Source organism: Artibeus jamaicensis, unplaced genomic scaffold (genome assembly GCF_021234435.1).
Source record: "Artibeus jamaicensis isolate MK-2021 breed Jamaican fruit bat unplaced genomic scaffold, CSHL_Jam_final contig_1132, whole genome shotgun sequence".
NCBI lineage: Eukaryota > Metazoa > Chordata > Mammalia > Chiroptera > Phyllostomidae > Artibeus > Artibeus jamaicensis.
Genome location: NW_026521221.1, coordinates 4,019,932 through 4,035,945, shown reverse-complemented (window position 1 = coordinate 4,035,945; position 16,014 = coordinate 4,019,932). Strand labels below are relative to the sequence as shown.

The 16,014-nt window shown below is 43.8% G+C and overlaps 1 long non-coding RNA gene across 1 annotated transcript; it reads left to right on the top strand.

Annotated features, from left to right (window-relative positions):
- Nucleotides 1–10,703: 10,703 nt before the first annotated feature.
- LOC128627485 (uncharacterized) lies at nt 10,704–12,209 on the top strand. The gene is made up of 3 exons (XR_008391663.1): nt 10,704–10,882; nt 11,367–11,548; nt 11,780–12,209. It is a non-coding gene; the product is annotated as an uncharacterized LOC128627485 (long non-coding RNA).
- The last annotated feature ends 3,805 nt before the right edge of the window (nt 12,210–16,014 follow it).

Below are 16,014 nucleotides of genomic sequence, written 5' to 3'. Positions count from 1 at the left end.
AGAATGCTACTTTTCAACACTGTCCTGAAGATCTGATGCTAGAAAAGGCAATAAGACTGAAAGAAGAAGAAATGGGAAGAGGAGGTAAAGGAAGAAGGAGAAGGAGGAGAAAGAGAAGGGAAAGAAGGAAAAATAAAGTATTAAAGTCATAGAATTAGAAGAAGGAAAATCTAACTGTCATTTTCTGTTTCTGAAAACTATACTTATTGTCTGCATTGAGGCACCAAAGCATTGATAGATGAATTGACATATGAGACAGATGGACTGAAGAACACTAGGGAAGTAATGGAGTTGGGGTGTGGATTGTCCACACAGAGAAAATGAAAATGGATTCTTACCTCACTCCTACACACAAAAATCAATCCCTACTGGTTAAAGAATTAAGTACAAAAATCAAATTTATTAAACAATTTTACCAAGATATAACTTTAGGATATGAAAAGTATTTTTATACAAGACACACAAAAGCATAAGCCATAAAAAATTGATAAGTTAAACTGCAATGAAGTTTAAACTTTTGTCTCTCAAAACACATTTTAAGTACAGAGAAAATTACCAGGTATTTGAGAGGGGGTGGATAATAGAATATCTTATGTATAACTAGCAGGAGTAAAATCAATACAATCACTGGGAAACTCGGGTGTGGGAGTTCTCCAGTGTGGGAGAACTCTGTCCCACAGAGCTCTCCCATCCACAGCGGATGAGAAATAAGTCATCCCAAACACAATCTTGTTGTTCTGGCTAGAAGGAGGTGGCAATTCTCTCTAGTGGGGAAAACGCGGAACCCTTCTCTAAAACGGCTTTCACTGGGATCAGTTTGTGTAGGTGTATACTGTATACACGCATAGCTCATCAATCAGTGTCAAAAAGCTATAGTCATTAAAAAAACACGTATTATCTATAGATAACAATTGAAGGAACACAGAGATTTGTCATAGGTCAGGATCTGTTAGTCATGCTGACGCCAGATGGTGTTTAAAAAGTGTTTCATGAGATAAGGAGTTTACTCCTATGCCTTGAACTTAAACATCCAGTTTATATCAACAGGGCTATTGCTAGGCAGAGCAAGCTTCAAAGGATAAAATGTACAGTTCAGGCCTGATTCCCACAGGAACCTTCCGTGTTAGAGTCAGGTCATGCTTGCCACCTGTGTTACCTGGTTTTCCAGAGACACTTACTAACCCCTTTCAGAGTCTACTCTTGTGGGGCTACAGTCTCTGAAGCCACACAGAGTAGTTCTCAACAGGATACCTCACATGTAACTACCAGGAGTTAAAATCAATACAATCAATGGAAAATAATTAGTGTTATCTTGGAAAATTGAACATTTGTATACCAAAAAAACCTGAGAATTTACCAGTAGGTGTATACTCTAAATCTAGAAAATTATTTGCACATAAACATCAAGAGACAAATATCAGAGCACTTATAGCATAACTCTTTATAATAGCCACAACAACAATAAGATAGTAACAACCTAAAAAAGAAAAGATAAACAAATTGTGTTATATTTACACAAATGAATATCAAGCATAAATTTTTAAAAAGAAAAAAACTATAGCTACACATAAAAATTAATCTTAAAAAGATACTATTTAATGAGAAACAGAATCAAGGAAGACTACGTTGAATACCATACCATTTTTTAAAAGCAAAATGAAACAATATATTGTTTAGGAATATACATACACATACAATATACAGACTATAGAGAGGTTAAGCATATGTATTAATAATATATTGGCATTATATTGCATGTGATAGATATAATTTATATAAAATATATACGAGGTTTGTCCAGAAGGCTTCCAGCCTTGTAATATGTAAAACAGACATTTATTGAAGAAGATACAAGATACAGAAAACATTGTACATAGGACAATGATGCCTCCGTCCTCTTCAGGGTAGGCCCCTTGGGACCTCACACAGTTCACCCAATCACCATCAGCTGCCCTGTTGTATTTTCCTGAATCTCATCAATCATTTGCAATCTCTTTTCTTTCAAAGGTGATTTTAGTTTTGGAAAAGCCAGAAGATACAGGGCACCAAATCTGGGCTGCAATGGGGCTGAGTCACCTGGGTGATTCGATGTTTCACCAAAAAACTCTTCAGGAGACGTGATGCATGAGCATGTGTGTTGTCATGATGAAGCTGCCAGTCACCAATTGCCCAAAGCTGTGGCCTTCTGAATCATCCAAATACTTTCTGCAGAGGAATGTTCTAGCTTAATGCAAAATTGGATGCAGGCCTGTTGCTTTACTTGCTCAGTCATTTTGAATGTGAGACCACACAGTGCACATGCTCACAAAATGGCATCTACCACCCCCACTGACTAGTACAGTGAAGTCATCATTGTCCACACATGTGCATTCCAGTCCACTCTCCTTGGCTGCCAGGTTACATTGATATCCTGCAAACCATTCTCACTATATTATCAATGGCTGGACTTTTTCCGGACAGACTTCATATAGTTCAGGAATATATACACGCAAAAATACTATTTTTAAAAATTCAGGATAGTACTTCCCCCAGGAAAAAGAAGCAGAAGAAAGAAAAGGAAGGAACACACGAGTGTATGCAATGTCCCTCTTCTTCTTTTTTTTTTAAAGATTTTATTTATTTTCTAGAGAGAAGGGGAGGGAGGGAGAAAGAGAGGGAAAGAAACATCAGTGTGTGGTTGCCTCTTGCATGCTCCCTACTGGGGACCTGGCCTGCAACCCAGGCATGTGCCCCGACTGGGAATCAAACCAGCAACCCTTTGGTTCACAGGCCAGCACTCAGTCCACTGAGCCACACCAACCAGGGCCAATGTCCCTCTTTTTAAATTGAGTAGCTAGTTCACAAATATTCTTTCAATTATTATGCTTTCTAACAGCCAAATATGTTACCTATATAATGTGATAAATATTTTACTAATTATAGAAGTAAAAAGGATGATAGCAGTCATTCTTAAAAACAGGGTAATGCTATGACTAAAGAACATGGAGTAACAGAAAGAAAAAAATATTAGAAGGCTCATACCAGAAATTCTTGGTTTCAGTGAAGGAGGAAGTGAAGTCACCTGGGAATGAGGCGGGTGCGAATAGTCAGGGGCTTCTGAGTGGTTTGTAGAGACAGAGAAAAGGATGCAAGGAAAGAAGGGGGAAGGGGAGAGAAAGGGACAGAGCGTTAGAGGAGAGCGTGAGTTATTGTCACGGGAAGGAGTTGCCACAGGACATGTTTAGAAGGGCAACCTTAGCTTTGGGAGGCCAGCTGAAGTTCAGAGCATAGATATGGACTGTATGCGTTCAGGACTTCCTCCCTCAAAAGTGACTGTTCACAACATGGTGACGAAAGGAGACTAGACTTCAGGTGGAGAGCACACAGTAGAATATACAGATATTGTATCATGATGTTGTACACCTGAGACTTATGGAACATTACTGACCAATGTCGCCCCAATAAATATATGTTTGTAAAAACTGACTACTCAGCCAGAAATAGAAACAGGAAATGATTAAGGATTAAGATAAAAATTGTCACAGAGGTCATGAAAAGGGTTAAAAAATCGAAAGAGGCTCTGGATGTTGACTTAAATACATTCATACCCTTTGAGCTATGTTCATTCTAAGAAAATCACTCTGAGCCCTGGCGGGTGCAGCTCAGTGGATTGAGCACCGGCCAGCGAACCAGAGGATCGCTGTTCCATTCCCAGTCAGGGCACATGCCTGGGTTGCAGGCCAGTTCCCAGCAGGGGACGCACAAGAGGCAACCATACACTGATATGTCCTTCCCTCTCTCCTTCCCTTCCCCTCTAAAGATAAATAAGTAAACTCTTTTTAAAGAGAAAGAAAAAAAGAGAAAATCACCCTGAGTTTTAAAAAACTTTTATGCACAAAGTGTTCATTACAAGATTGTATGTAAAAAATAAAAATAATAATTAGTGCTCAATAATGTCATACTGGAAAGTGAATTATGATACTTAATTTAATTAAAGACATCTAGATTTATAGTCATAAAAATTCAAATATTTAACTAGGATGCAAATTTTATGCAAAGTAAAATTACAACTACATAAAAGGAACTATATACAGAAAAAAGACAGCAAAAAATCCACTAAAACTTTGACAGCAATTGGGTTTGGATACTTTGTTAGAGGTGATTTGGGTTTTCTTTTACCTACTTTTCACATTGTCAAATTGTCTTTAATGAGTATTACTCTTAAAACAAAAATGTTTAAAGATACATTTCTTAATGTTTTAAACTGGGGGGAGGTTCAAGTGTATAAAAATATGACTAATGAATTGGCAGAAAATGATCAAGAAGTAAGAAATCATGCTCTGGCTGGTGTGGCTCAGTGGACTGAGCTCAGGCCTGAGAACCAAAGGGTCACCGGTTCAATTCCCAGTCTAGGGCACATGCCTGGGTTGTGGGCCAGGTCCCCATTAGGGGCTTGTGAGAGCCAACCGCACATTGATGTTTCTCTCCCTCTCTTTCTCACTCCCTTCCCCTTTCTAAAAATAGAGTATAAAGATATGGCAGGTAAATGAAAGAAAAAAATAAAACTATCTACATTTGAGATCATGAAGTTAATTTTAAGTTCCAAGTATAGCTGCATTTGTGGATGGCTAAAATGCAGATGCAAGCACACGCGTGCACACACAGTGTGAATAGGATGAATTTTGGCATGGGGTGGTCAAAAAATGAGGGAACCCAGTGAGGATGTTCAAGGTCAGAGGACAACAGCAACTTGAATGACAATAAGCCAGAGTTATATAATGTTTTAGTTTAGAGTTTAAAAAAGAGACGCAAATAATTATCAGCATTACCAAGGTAAAGTAAATTGTACTTAGGCACCGTATTTATCAACTACAATAGAGATGCAAATGACCGAGTTTGTGATGAATAGGCAGAAATAACCTGTTTAAGTTGTGTTATATTTATTAGCATGTCCAATTGTATATAAACGCATCCTGGGTTCCAAAATAAATGGCCCTACTTTCTTTTCCATGCATAGATCCCAACTCATTTTTCAAAGTATATGTTTACATCTCAAATAAGCCTGGCCTAACTCATATAACTGAGCCTCAACTCGGAAAGGACATTTAAGCAATCTTTCTTCAAGGTAACATTTTCCAAGGAGTCTGTGTAAAATATCATCTTTTAAATGTACCCCTTTTTTCCTGTCATACAGTCTAGTCACCAAAAGAAACATTATTTCAATTTTTCTAAGTTTCCACATATACCTCAGCCAACCTATCACAGTAAAATGTAATATAATAGTACATGTGTGCTTTTAGTTTATTTCTAATATCTATATCAGCAAGAGCTACATATTAATAAACTGATGTCATCAATTTGAAAGGCTCTGGAAGGCTAACACGTAATTGGACTGAGGCCGACTTCTCTTTGCTGGGACTCAGTTCTGACCCACAAAAGCCTCTTTTCTCAAGGCTCTCCAACCCCACTCAGCCTCTTCAAGGCGCCCATAGTAACCTGGGCATATTTCTGCCTTTGTTTTTATAAACATCCGTTCACACACCTCCCTGTATTTTCACTCTGCGAAACCACTGAAACAGACAATATATTTAATTAATATGTTAGCAGCCATACGTTTCTGGAGAGTATTACAAGCTTAATGAAAACCTGTTTGAATGATTGAATGAGAGTAGGTATCAATGGTTTCCATGACATTGTAAGTATTATCAAGTTGCAGAACGTTGGTGGGCCGGAATTTGGTGTCCGGGTTCTGCAGCAGCTCACAGCACAGTGGCAGACTCTAAAGAATGATAAAGTTCATATTTAATCTGCACTGCTCATCCAAAAATCAGTTTTTATTTGAAAATGAACTTCGGTATACCCTGTATGTCTTAGAAACATTATGATGCCTCCGGGTAAAACTTCCAATTATATGTTCATAAATTTGTTTTTAACCTGTCAAGCATGCATTGCTGCTCCTGTAACATGCCTATTCTATTCTTAGTGAAATCGCTGGATTTCCAATCACAATAGCATGCTTTATTTCAGCAATGATTTAGCAGAGACAGATCCAGTGCTACAAGGAAAGGTGCCTATCTCCTGCGCCTCTGCCTCTGACTGATGTAACTCTTTTCTCAACATCTATGACAAAGGCATCTCCCTCCTCCCCCACCTGAGTTGCTTAACAAGCTGCTGTGGACAGAACAGTGAACTGCAAGCTGCTGGTGCAGGGACTCGGTCCCACAGTTGTTACTATCTCGAGTTAGTTAGACTTTGAATTCATACCTTAATCACTGGGCCTCCATTTCCTGTTATATAAAATGAGGAGGCTGAAGCAGGTAACAACTACCTTACAAAAATAACGCAAAGTTCTGTTTATTAAGCCTATCCTGTATGCAAACAACAACGACAAACAAACAACTGTGCTTTGTGCTTTACATACATTATCTCACTTAATTTTAATCTTAATTTTAAGTTTAGAAGGTGTATCAATCAAGGTCCAGCGGGGTAATTTGAGGAGTGCTTCATAAAGAAACTATATTAAGAAGGTGTGAGCAGGGTGTTAGGAGCTCACCAGGGGCAGGGCAGTGCCCCAAGGCTGGTAATGGAGAGGGAAGTGGTGGTCTGAACCCAGAGAGCCCTGTGAAGAGGGCTGCTCCAGCTGTGTCTGGGGTGCAGCCAGCCCACAGACCCTGCGATCAATACCCGGAGCTCACTCTCTTCATTCTGGAAAAAGCCAACAGAAAGCAAAGACCAAGGGAGCATTCTGGCACCATCCACACCAGCACCAGCACCATAGGGCAGGATGGAATGAGTGAAGAATGGATCCAGAAGGGCCAACAGAACATACCCAGTAACACTGAGTACAGTTATTCTGATTTTATACATGAGATTACTGGGGTTCAAAGAGGTTAACTGGCTTACTTAAGATCACACAATTAGCACAGAGTAGGACCAGGATTCAGCTCCTTTCTGTCAGAGTCCAGAGCCTGGGCTCCTGACTGCTCCTCAGACCAGAGCACATTTTTGTCCTCCTGGGGTTAGAAACAGCCTCAGGAGTGATCCGATTTAACCTCCCCCCTGAGAGGTGCTTGAAAGAGATGTCTTTCCACTTAGGGTACGAGCCTTTTAGAGACCTCATGCACCTCCGAAAAGCTAGTGTGCTCGCTCTGTATGGTCCTTTCTCTTGTCCCCACACTTTCGGTTTATAACCTGACATATAATTTTGATTTATAACTTTTAGAGAGACACCGGAAGGGACAAAGTTGTGAGACAGTCCCAAGGAGAGAATAGCATTATTTTATTAGTCCAAATTTTAAAAAAAATGTCTTTTTCTGACATGCTCTCTAAATTAAGCACAATTAAAAGGTTTCTTTTTTTAAAAAAAGTAAACGAGTGTGTAGTGTGGAGAATGAAGAAGGGAGTAAGCTGACGATTAGATTGTTCTATTTCATGTGCGAGAATTAGAGCACAGCCCAAAAGGATGCTACAGGTGTTCCGGGAGACTGTGGAAGAAGTGAGCAGACTAGAGATGTTTCCGTGAAGTGAAACTAAACACCAGTATTAAATATATTCTTCAAAATCCCTGTGAGAGCCCTTAAGATAAGAAAAGGAAAGGAAACTCTCACACAGTGAGTAGTCAGATGTAGTTAATTCTTCCTCGAGCAAGAATTAAATTTGCTTAAGAAGGAAGCCTACAGAAATTATCTGAGGTCAAGGCGCCCATCCCCAGTCTGTCTGCTCCTCTGTCAAATAGAGATAAAAAGTCCTACTTGGGACTCTTCGTAACGGAGAGCTCTTCCCCTACACCACGTCCTGACCTACAAACGAGCTGTGATCCCATGAAGTCTGTACCTCAGTGGTCGGGGATGTGAAACAAATCATAGGAACAGACAAGAGGTTGTGGACTGACTGGCAGGGGAGGCAGGGCAGGGGAGAGCGGCAGGGGGAAAAGGTGGGACAACTCTGAGGGAACAACAAGTTAAAAAGAGAAAGAAAGAAATCCTTTACAAGCCAGGCTATTATAAAGTGTAGCTCAGGGCTGGACCAGCCCTCAACGCCCATTTAAATCCAGAACCTAATTCAACTAGACTTGCAAATGTACTTCCTGGTATGAAGCAAGAAGGGAAGTGACAATACTGGGAACTTGGCCCAGCCCCACCACGGGTCAGGTCCTGAGCCCGGCCTGTTCTCCCCGCCTCTCGGAGGTCACAGCTCTAGCACCTTCAGGATCAAGGCTAGAACCGCACGTCCTACCCCGGGCAGCCTGCAGTGGTGACTGCGTCAGCCGTCTCGGTCACTAATTGGACTCGAGGAGGCTGTTGTAGGTGAACAGTGAGTGTTTGGGCCAGATGTGCCTCCCATTGAGTTCAGATTCCCTCCCCTGCCTTTTTTTTTTTTACACCAGAATAGATGTTTTACCCTTTGTTCCGCCTTTTAAGGTAGAATCATTCCATTTTTGTTTTGATTGTTTCACAGACTTCCCAATTTTAGCAGCATGTGTGCCCAGGAGTGAGGAGGTGCTGAGTTAAGAGATGGACATTTCAGTTACTTTTCAAAGGCTATTAACACGGCCTGAGATAATACTCTTGGGAGAAAAAGTTTACTGTGGTGCTAATTTTTAACTACCTGGTTCATCCTAAGAAATCTCAAAAAAAAAAATAAATAAATAAAAAAGACCCTGGTATCCTCTTTTCCAAGAAAAGTGATTTTCCTAAGCAGCTTTTAGATGGCTTTATAGTTAGCAGCTTCCTTGTGTCTCGGTAGGAGTGGGGTTGGGGCGGGGTGAGGGGAAGGCAATCCCAGGGGCCTGTGGAGAACGATGGGATCCCTGTCCTCAGAAAAGTCCTCTGTGTGTAAAAGTCAACTTACACCTCAGGAGAGATTGGAAGGTGATCTTACATTTACGCCCTCCAAAGATAAAGAAGTGGTGAACTCACCACAAATTCACTTCCAAATAGCTTTGACTTAGTAATTTCCCGGACTGGGGAACTGAAAATAGGGGCAAAGTGGCATCTGATAAACCTGTTTTTTAGGATAACTGGGTATTGTGGAGGGGAGGCGGAGGAGAAGGAAGGTGAGAAGGGGAAAGAGGCAGAGGGGGGGGAGGGGAGGGAGAGAGGGACACCGCCAGTGAACTTCATATCCACAGGAGTCCGCCCACTCTGAGCTTCTGTTGTTGCTTTGTTTATGCAAAGTTAGCAGGGCTGAGACAGAGTGAAGGAGCTGTGAGATTCACGCTGAAGAAGGCTAAAATAATTTTTTAAATGTAAATGAAACTCAAGTGCGCGCTGGCGCTCACCCCCCCCACACACACACGCCCCCCGGCTCACGCTCCTCCGGGGCAGGGCCGTCGCTGCCTGCAGCCTTTGAAACAGAAACGCGCCGAGGGGCGGCGGGGGGGCCCCCGCAGCCGCGGGGAGCGTTGTCGGTGACCGAAGGGGCCCTGGTGAATCTCGGTCCGGATCGGTGACGACTCCGAAGTCGCCCCGGCGGTCGCGGGGAGGGAGGTGGGCCGAGGTCTGCGAGCCCGGCGGGAGGGAGCGCTGCTCCCCGGGCGCCGGGCGGGGCCGGGCGGACCCGGGCGGGACCTCGGTCCCGGCCCCCGCGAGCCCCGCCGCGCCGACACCCCGCCCAGAAACGGAGTTTGTCAGCGGTCGTAAAATGGGAATCGATTATTCCAGCCACCATTGATTAGGGGAGAATGCTTACTGCAGCAGCGGGGGAAAGGTTAAGAGGAAATTGACCTTCTCCCGAGGTGACATAAAGTCATTAGGTAAATGAGATATTCACACCGGAGTCTTCAAAGGTCAGGCCCAATTTTTATTTGTCGCCCGAGGAGCGAACCTGCAGCCTCGTTCGGCTCAGGGCGAGGACCCGCAGGACCGGAGCGCTCCCGCCCCTCGGGGTGGCGGCGGGCGACCGTCGGGGGACCCCGCGCCCCGCACCTCCGGCCCGATTCGCGTCGTGTCGGGACGAACCCGCGCCCGGTGTGTCCCCCTGGGCTCCGCGCCGGGCGTCCGCCCGCGTCTGCTCCGTTCCAGCCGCCCGCCAGCCGAGGGGTGTCGGGCAGAGGCGGGCAATTAAAGCCCCTTCCGCGACTGGAGCGGCCACGGTTCACAGTGAAAGTGATTTTTTTTTTTTGAGAGAGAGAGAGAGAGAGAGAGAGAGAGAGAGAGAGAGAGAGAGAGAGAAGGGAAGAGAGGTATTTATGCACATATTTATCCCTCTAATTATAGGAATTAATCCTCTTACGACTAAAAGGTAACGTAGAAGGACGTCCCTTTGATGTGGAGAAGCACCATTTGTGACTCACATCCAGACTGATTAAGGAATAATTGTTGTTAAACGCTCTACACGAGGAGTGTTTAATTGAGGGGCATTTGTAATTTTACGGCTTAGTACAAAATTAAACGTAATTAAAAACTCAGAAGTTCCAACTGATTTTTCCAATTATTTTTATTGTCTGAGCTAATTGTTACACAAGGGTATCACTTCTCCCTAAAGGCATTTAAAAGAAAAAAAAAAAAGGCTGCTATACTTTTTCCAAATATTCGCCAGGAGGATTCAGAACTTTCCCCACGTCCCGGCCAGGTGAGGGGCCGTCCTCACGCGCCCTCCCCGGGTCCCGGCCTCCGACCGCCGCCCCCGCCCCCGCCTCCGGGCCTCGGCTGTAATTAGCGTTCCAGCCACTCTCCCTCCTTTCTCTGAGTTCCTGCAACACCTTGGGTTGTGAAGAAGTGATGGCAGTTCTCTTCTGCAGATCATTACGGCCAAACTGGAAGTATCTGTAGAAGGCTGATGAATTTCTTGAAGTAACACTTGTCACACGCGGTGCAGAGATTTTTTAAAAAAAAAACTAAGTAAACACAGTTCTCTGGGGGCCGATTCCTGGATGCCTCTGCCTCCGAGTGTGCGGCAAGAGGTAGGTAAACACGCAAACACGCGCAGGAGATGTTTCTAGTCCTGCACACAGAGACACACAGATGCACACAAGAAACTTTTTTGCTGCTGTTTTTTTGAAAAGGCAAGGGTGTGTGTGAACAACCTTTCTCCATTGGGTTCTGAATTATCTTTTTATTTTCTGATGCTGGGGTTGTAGGCATAAAGCCAATCGATCGTTGTGTGTGTGTCGCTTCTCTTAATTTCCAAAAAAGATTTATTTAAATACATTAAAAGCTGTATAAAAAGTGCCTCAGTGTTATGGAAATGAAAACACATTTCCATAACACTCACCCAGAAGTGGCCCTGTCTCTCCTATCAGACTTAGAGGGAATCCTGGGGGGAGGGAGGGGAACATAAAATTAGGCAGAATGTGAATTTATAAATTTCAATTAGTCTAGACAGTGTAGAGCAATGGAATGTTTGTGTTTCAAAAAAAATCCCTCTCATTTTTCTGTGATTTTTAGCACAGCGCCCATCCTACAATTTAGGATGCAGTGGATTCAAGCTTTCTACCAGAGCTTCCGCCCAGCTCCCCTAAAATAAACGATCGCCTCTGATCGGATGTGCCAGGTGAAAATGGGTAGAATTAAAACTGTCAATTCTGCTTCCAACGTGTGTCCTTCGATGGAGTTCAAAGCTTTTAAAGGTAAAACCTTTCATTTATGTGTATTATTTCTTTTTCTCCTATCACAGCTTTTAAGGAAAAAGAAAAGGTAATTATATCTCCAAGTTCATTTTCCCTGGAAGACGTCAGTCTTCCAGGTAAGCTGATGATGGCCCTGACGCGTGTGAGAACGTCTGTGCAGCGCAGCCCGGTTTGCGGGAGTGCGGCCAACGAGGTGCAGTGAGGTCCGGTCTTTCTCTTTCTCCACCGCAGTGATGGATTCGCAGCTGAGATGTGGATGCTTAAACCTGAAGCTTTCCGAGTGCTCGGAGAAAAGGCCGGAGTGGGCAGAGTTGAGAAGAAAGGCGGAAGGCTCCCTTTGAAAGTTACAAATGGTGAAAAAGACCTGTAATCCGATGTGGAAAATTGAGAAATAGAGGCGGTGCACACTTTAGCTTAGGCAGAGGTTGCTGAATCCTTTGAAGAAACTGACACGGATTTTCCAGAGATGGGAGGAAAGAGAGAGATGAGGTGAGGGTGGGGGGATGCTGGGGTGGGCATTTTATGTAAATGAGTAAATTTGAAGTGAGGCACAAATCTAGAAGAGTAAAACTGACAGTTCTGACAGTATTGACAGCATAAATATATGTTTGAACACTGCACTTTCAGACACTTAACCGATGAAGCAATAAAAAAAAAATTCGACTACAATATTTCAAATAATCGACATTGATGTTTTGATACATCATTTTTATACTCTGAATCGATCTATCACTCTGGGGCTGGTCAGTTTTAAATAAAAGTGGGCTGCAATTATTTGCACCTTGGCTACTGATGACCCAGCAACAGTTCTCCATTAATTACACCTGTGCTGTGCTTCTTCAGGGTGGTGGTGGGGGTGAGGTGCCAGAGGAACTGAACCAGGGACTGTGTCACCTCCCACCCCCTTCTTTCTTTTCTATTTCTGAGAGAGGGAGGTGGGGGGGAGGATTTCAGAATTAGGGAAGGGTCTTTGGTGATCACGAACATTGAGAGGCTGGAGTCCCCTCACTGCAAGTAGTCGCTGACTGGGTTTGTATCTGGGATATGGTCCTCACTTTTTGCAAGGTAAAAACTAAACTTCAAAATTTGCAGAAGTTACATGAATCTAATTCTCCCCCAGGCCTCATGCTCCATATTCTTTCCTCTGTTTTCAAGAAACCGTTGGAAGCAATGTGCTCAACGGGAGGACCAGAGCGTTCTCTAAGGCTTAGAGGGTGTGTGTGTGTGTGTGTGTGTGTGTGTGTGAGAGAGAGAGAGAGAGAGAGAGAGAATCTAAAACACTCAGTGGGGTTGAATCTCTTCTTTGCCTCATCCCCCCAGGCTGCTCCCCACATACCCTTGAGGGTTTAGGGGCTAGGGTTCTTTTTTAACTGTTGTGTTGTTGTTGTTGTTGTTTTAAGTCACACATAAGAAGACAAATCCCTGCCAGAAAAGAGCGTGGATGCTGGTTGGCGCTGCATCCTCAAGCCTGCGTTCCGGAGTCCCTGACTCTGGACTTTCTCCTCTTTGCCCTGGGGGTTTTCTAGTGAGCTTTCTTCCACTTTTTTTTTTCCAACTTCTCATCAAAGTTGTTGTGTTCGTGTTGGTTGGGGCGGGAAAGGGAGAGGGGATAAAGCTAGTTCATGTTTTGAAAGAAAACGGTATTCTGGACAGGCCCAGGACAAAACCTCGAGCAGTCCATTGTGGGGTGCGGATCCCGCAGGCGGGACCTGAGAGGGGTGGGGAAGGCAGGTGCGCCCACGCCAGTTCTCTCCCGGAGGTCTGGCGCCGTGCGGTGCTGTGCCCACCCCTGTGTAGCCCCGACCCCTCCTCAAACTGGCCCTGAGACTTGGCCTCTGGACCTAAAACTTAGCTGGGCTCCACTAGCTGGGATTCCAGAGTCTGATTTCTTTCCTCCAAACTTCACAAATGCAGTTTTAAGACCCTCCATTCCACCAACAGCGGAGATACGGAAACTGAAGCAACACTTTCATAAACATTAAGATGCTGATCAAAGGCAATAGTTGTCAGTGATTCACTCGGGGCGAAGGTGGGGGCCCCAAAGGGTATCACCCAGTTCCCCGGCTATCAGCCTCTGACCGTGTTGTTCCAAGCCGTTGGCGCTGGAAGTGGGGGTGAAGCTAGGGAAGGAGCAGCAGGAAGAGGGAAGAGGGGACGGGGTAGCCTAAGAAACAGGAGAAAGAGGAGGAGAGGGGGAAAGAGGAAGGAAGGGAGGGAGGAAGAGAGCGCGGGAAGGAGCCAGAGACTTTGAGAGCGAGCGCACGTCGCATTTGGAGCCCCGCCAGATAGCGCTAGAGGGCTATTTATTGAAATACTTGCCTTCTGCAAGATGCTAAAGCAGCTAAAGTGGAAAGAAATAATAAGAGAGAGTAAAAGCAAAAAAAAAAAAAAAACACTGCAATGATTCCACTCAATCTTATTTAAGAAGATAAATTGCGGGGTGCTTTATTCCTATTTATTGGGAATGGAAAATATGTGGTAGAAAGCCTAAGTGGAGAAAGGACCAAAGAACAAACTAACAAAGGCCCCCTTCCCTCTCGAATACAGATTAGGTACAGAGTGAGTAAAGTTAACAGGTAAGGAAGTGGAATTGCTCCTCGTCCAACTTCCTGAGCTGTTGGTTATGCTGGAGGGAAGGTCAAAAACAGTTCACAGGGATGAGCTAGGTCTGGAGGGAAGAGATGTTTTTAAGTACATGGCTGCAAGGGGGTGAGAAAGGAGAGGCAAACACGTTATTGGAAACGCCAAATAAAATATATATCAAAAATTCCAACTGTCATCCAGCAGGTCTGGAGCAGAAGACAGCCCCTCTGCCTTTATCCCTGGGATGCTGGGCTCAGGGCTGCTTCTGCAGGGTGGCAATCGAGCTCCTTGAGTAACAATTTATAAATGCTCTGTAAAACTTGGAGGGGAAAGCTGGGCAATAAAGATTCACTGCACTTGGTACCCAAACGACAGGGAAGCAGATGAATAGAGAAGAGCTACTGACAGAAGTGGAGTCCAAACAGAGAGAAAGGATAAAGTATTTTGGTCCTTTGTAGTTGCTCAGGTCAGTAATGCAAGAAAGAAAACTTTCAAATAACACTCTACTTTAAAGTATGGATTTGGTTTTGTTCTTAAACCCCTGGCATCTCACACACCTAGCTTCTCATTTTAAAATTGCACTTGCCTTTACCTGAAGGAATTTTTTTGAATCAAAGTCATAGTTAATATTTTTCTTCCAAACCACCAACAGAACCTCCACAAATAAAAAAAATAACCTTACAGAGTCCTTAAAAATCTGCTTAATCTAAAATATTTCAATTCAAAACATTAATTGAAGTTACAAATATAATTAAGGTTAGAATGATTTGCTCCTCTAGCAAGGCATCAATTGTTCTAACTGTTGCAAGCAGACAAAATGGCTTTAAATCCAGAGATTTAATACACAAATCAACTAACACTTCAGACCTCACTGTTCTGAGGAATTTGGAGTTATTCGTACTGAGGACCTATGACTCTCCAGGAGGAAAAAAAAAAGGTGAAAAGAGACAGGCACATAGGCTTCTTAAGGAAAATGGACAAATTCATCTAAAAATGGAGGCTAGGTTCATGAAACTCATTTCAGATTAAATACTCTCCATAAAGCCAACGCCTTTTAAAATTAAAATTAAATATAGTGAGATTCAATTATTCTTTTAAAATCTTGACTGTTATCTATAATAGCATTCCATGTTGAGACAAAAAAAAAAGAAAGGAAAAATGGAAAAGAGGTAGTTCTCAAAGGCCTTGGGGAAGCTTCAGTAAGAAAGGTGATTAAAAACAGACTCTAAGATTTGAGAGGCCTGATTCTCCCTCCCGCTCACCCCTAGCCGATCAAGGTCCCCTCCCTTTCACCTCTTTTTAATGCAGTGCTCCCACCCCCACTCCAGAGCTAAGTAGACGGTTTGGGATTCTGAAGAAATAGGTTTCAGCATCCATATTTGTTCTGGGGCACTTGCAAAATGCGATTTGTAGAGGGTCTTTAGCCTTCTGATTGTCTCTGAATTGTTTTTACTGAAACAGATCTTTTGCACTTAATGTGTCCCCACGCAGCTGGACAGCTCCTCTCGGACACTGAGAACTCTAACCCCAAAATGACCCCAATTTGACACCGAAAGATGAAATTTTACCGCCTGTTAAAACCATTTCTAGCCTGGGCAAAAGGAGCTGGCTGTTGACGGAGGTGTGTGCCGCCTCCAGCGACCCCCATCTCACGCCTGTCTCCAGGCCAGCCCCACCTACTTTCCCTTTGCCCCAAATGTTGGCGAGCAGATGAGCATCGCAGCCAGGGCGAGGGTGCGTGGCTGAGAACCGAGCATCACCAACGTGCTACCAGGCTAGGCGTCAGAAAGTGCCTGCACCCGACTACTTTGCAATCGCTTCTATCGGCCTGCAGTGCTGACAGTAGGGGGGAGACCAGGAAGTTCTTACGTGTTTTTCTGCCC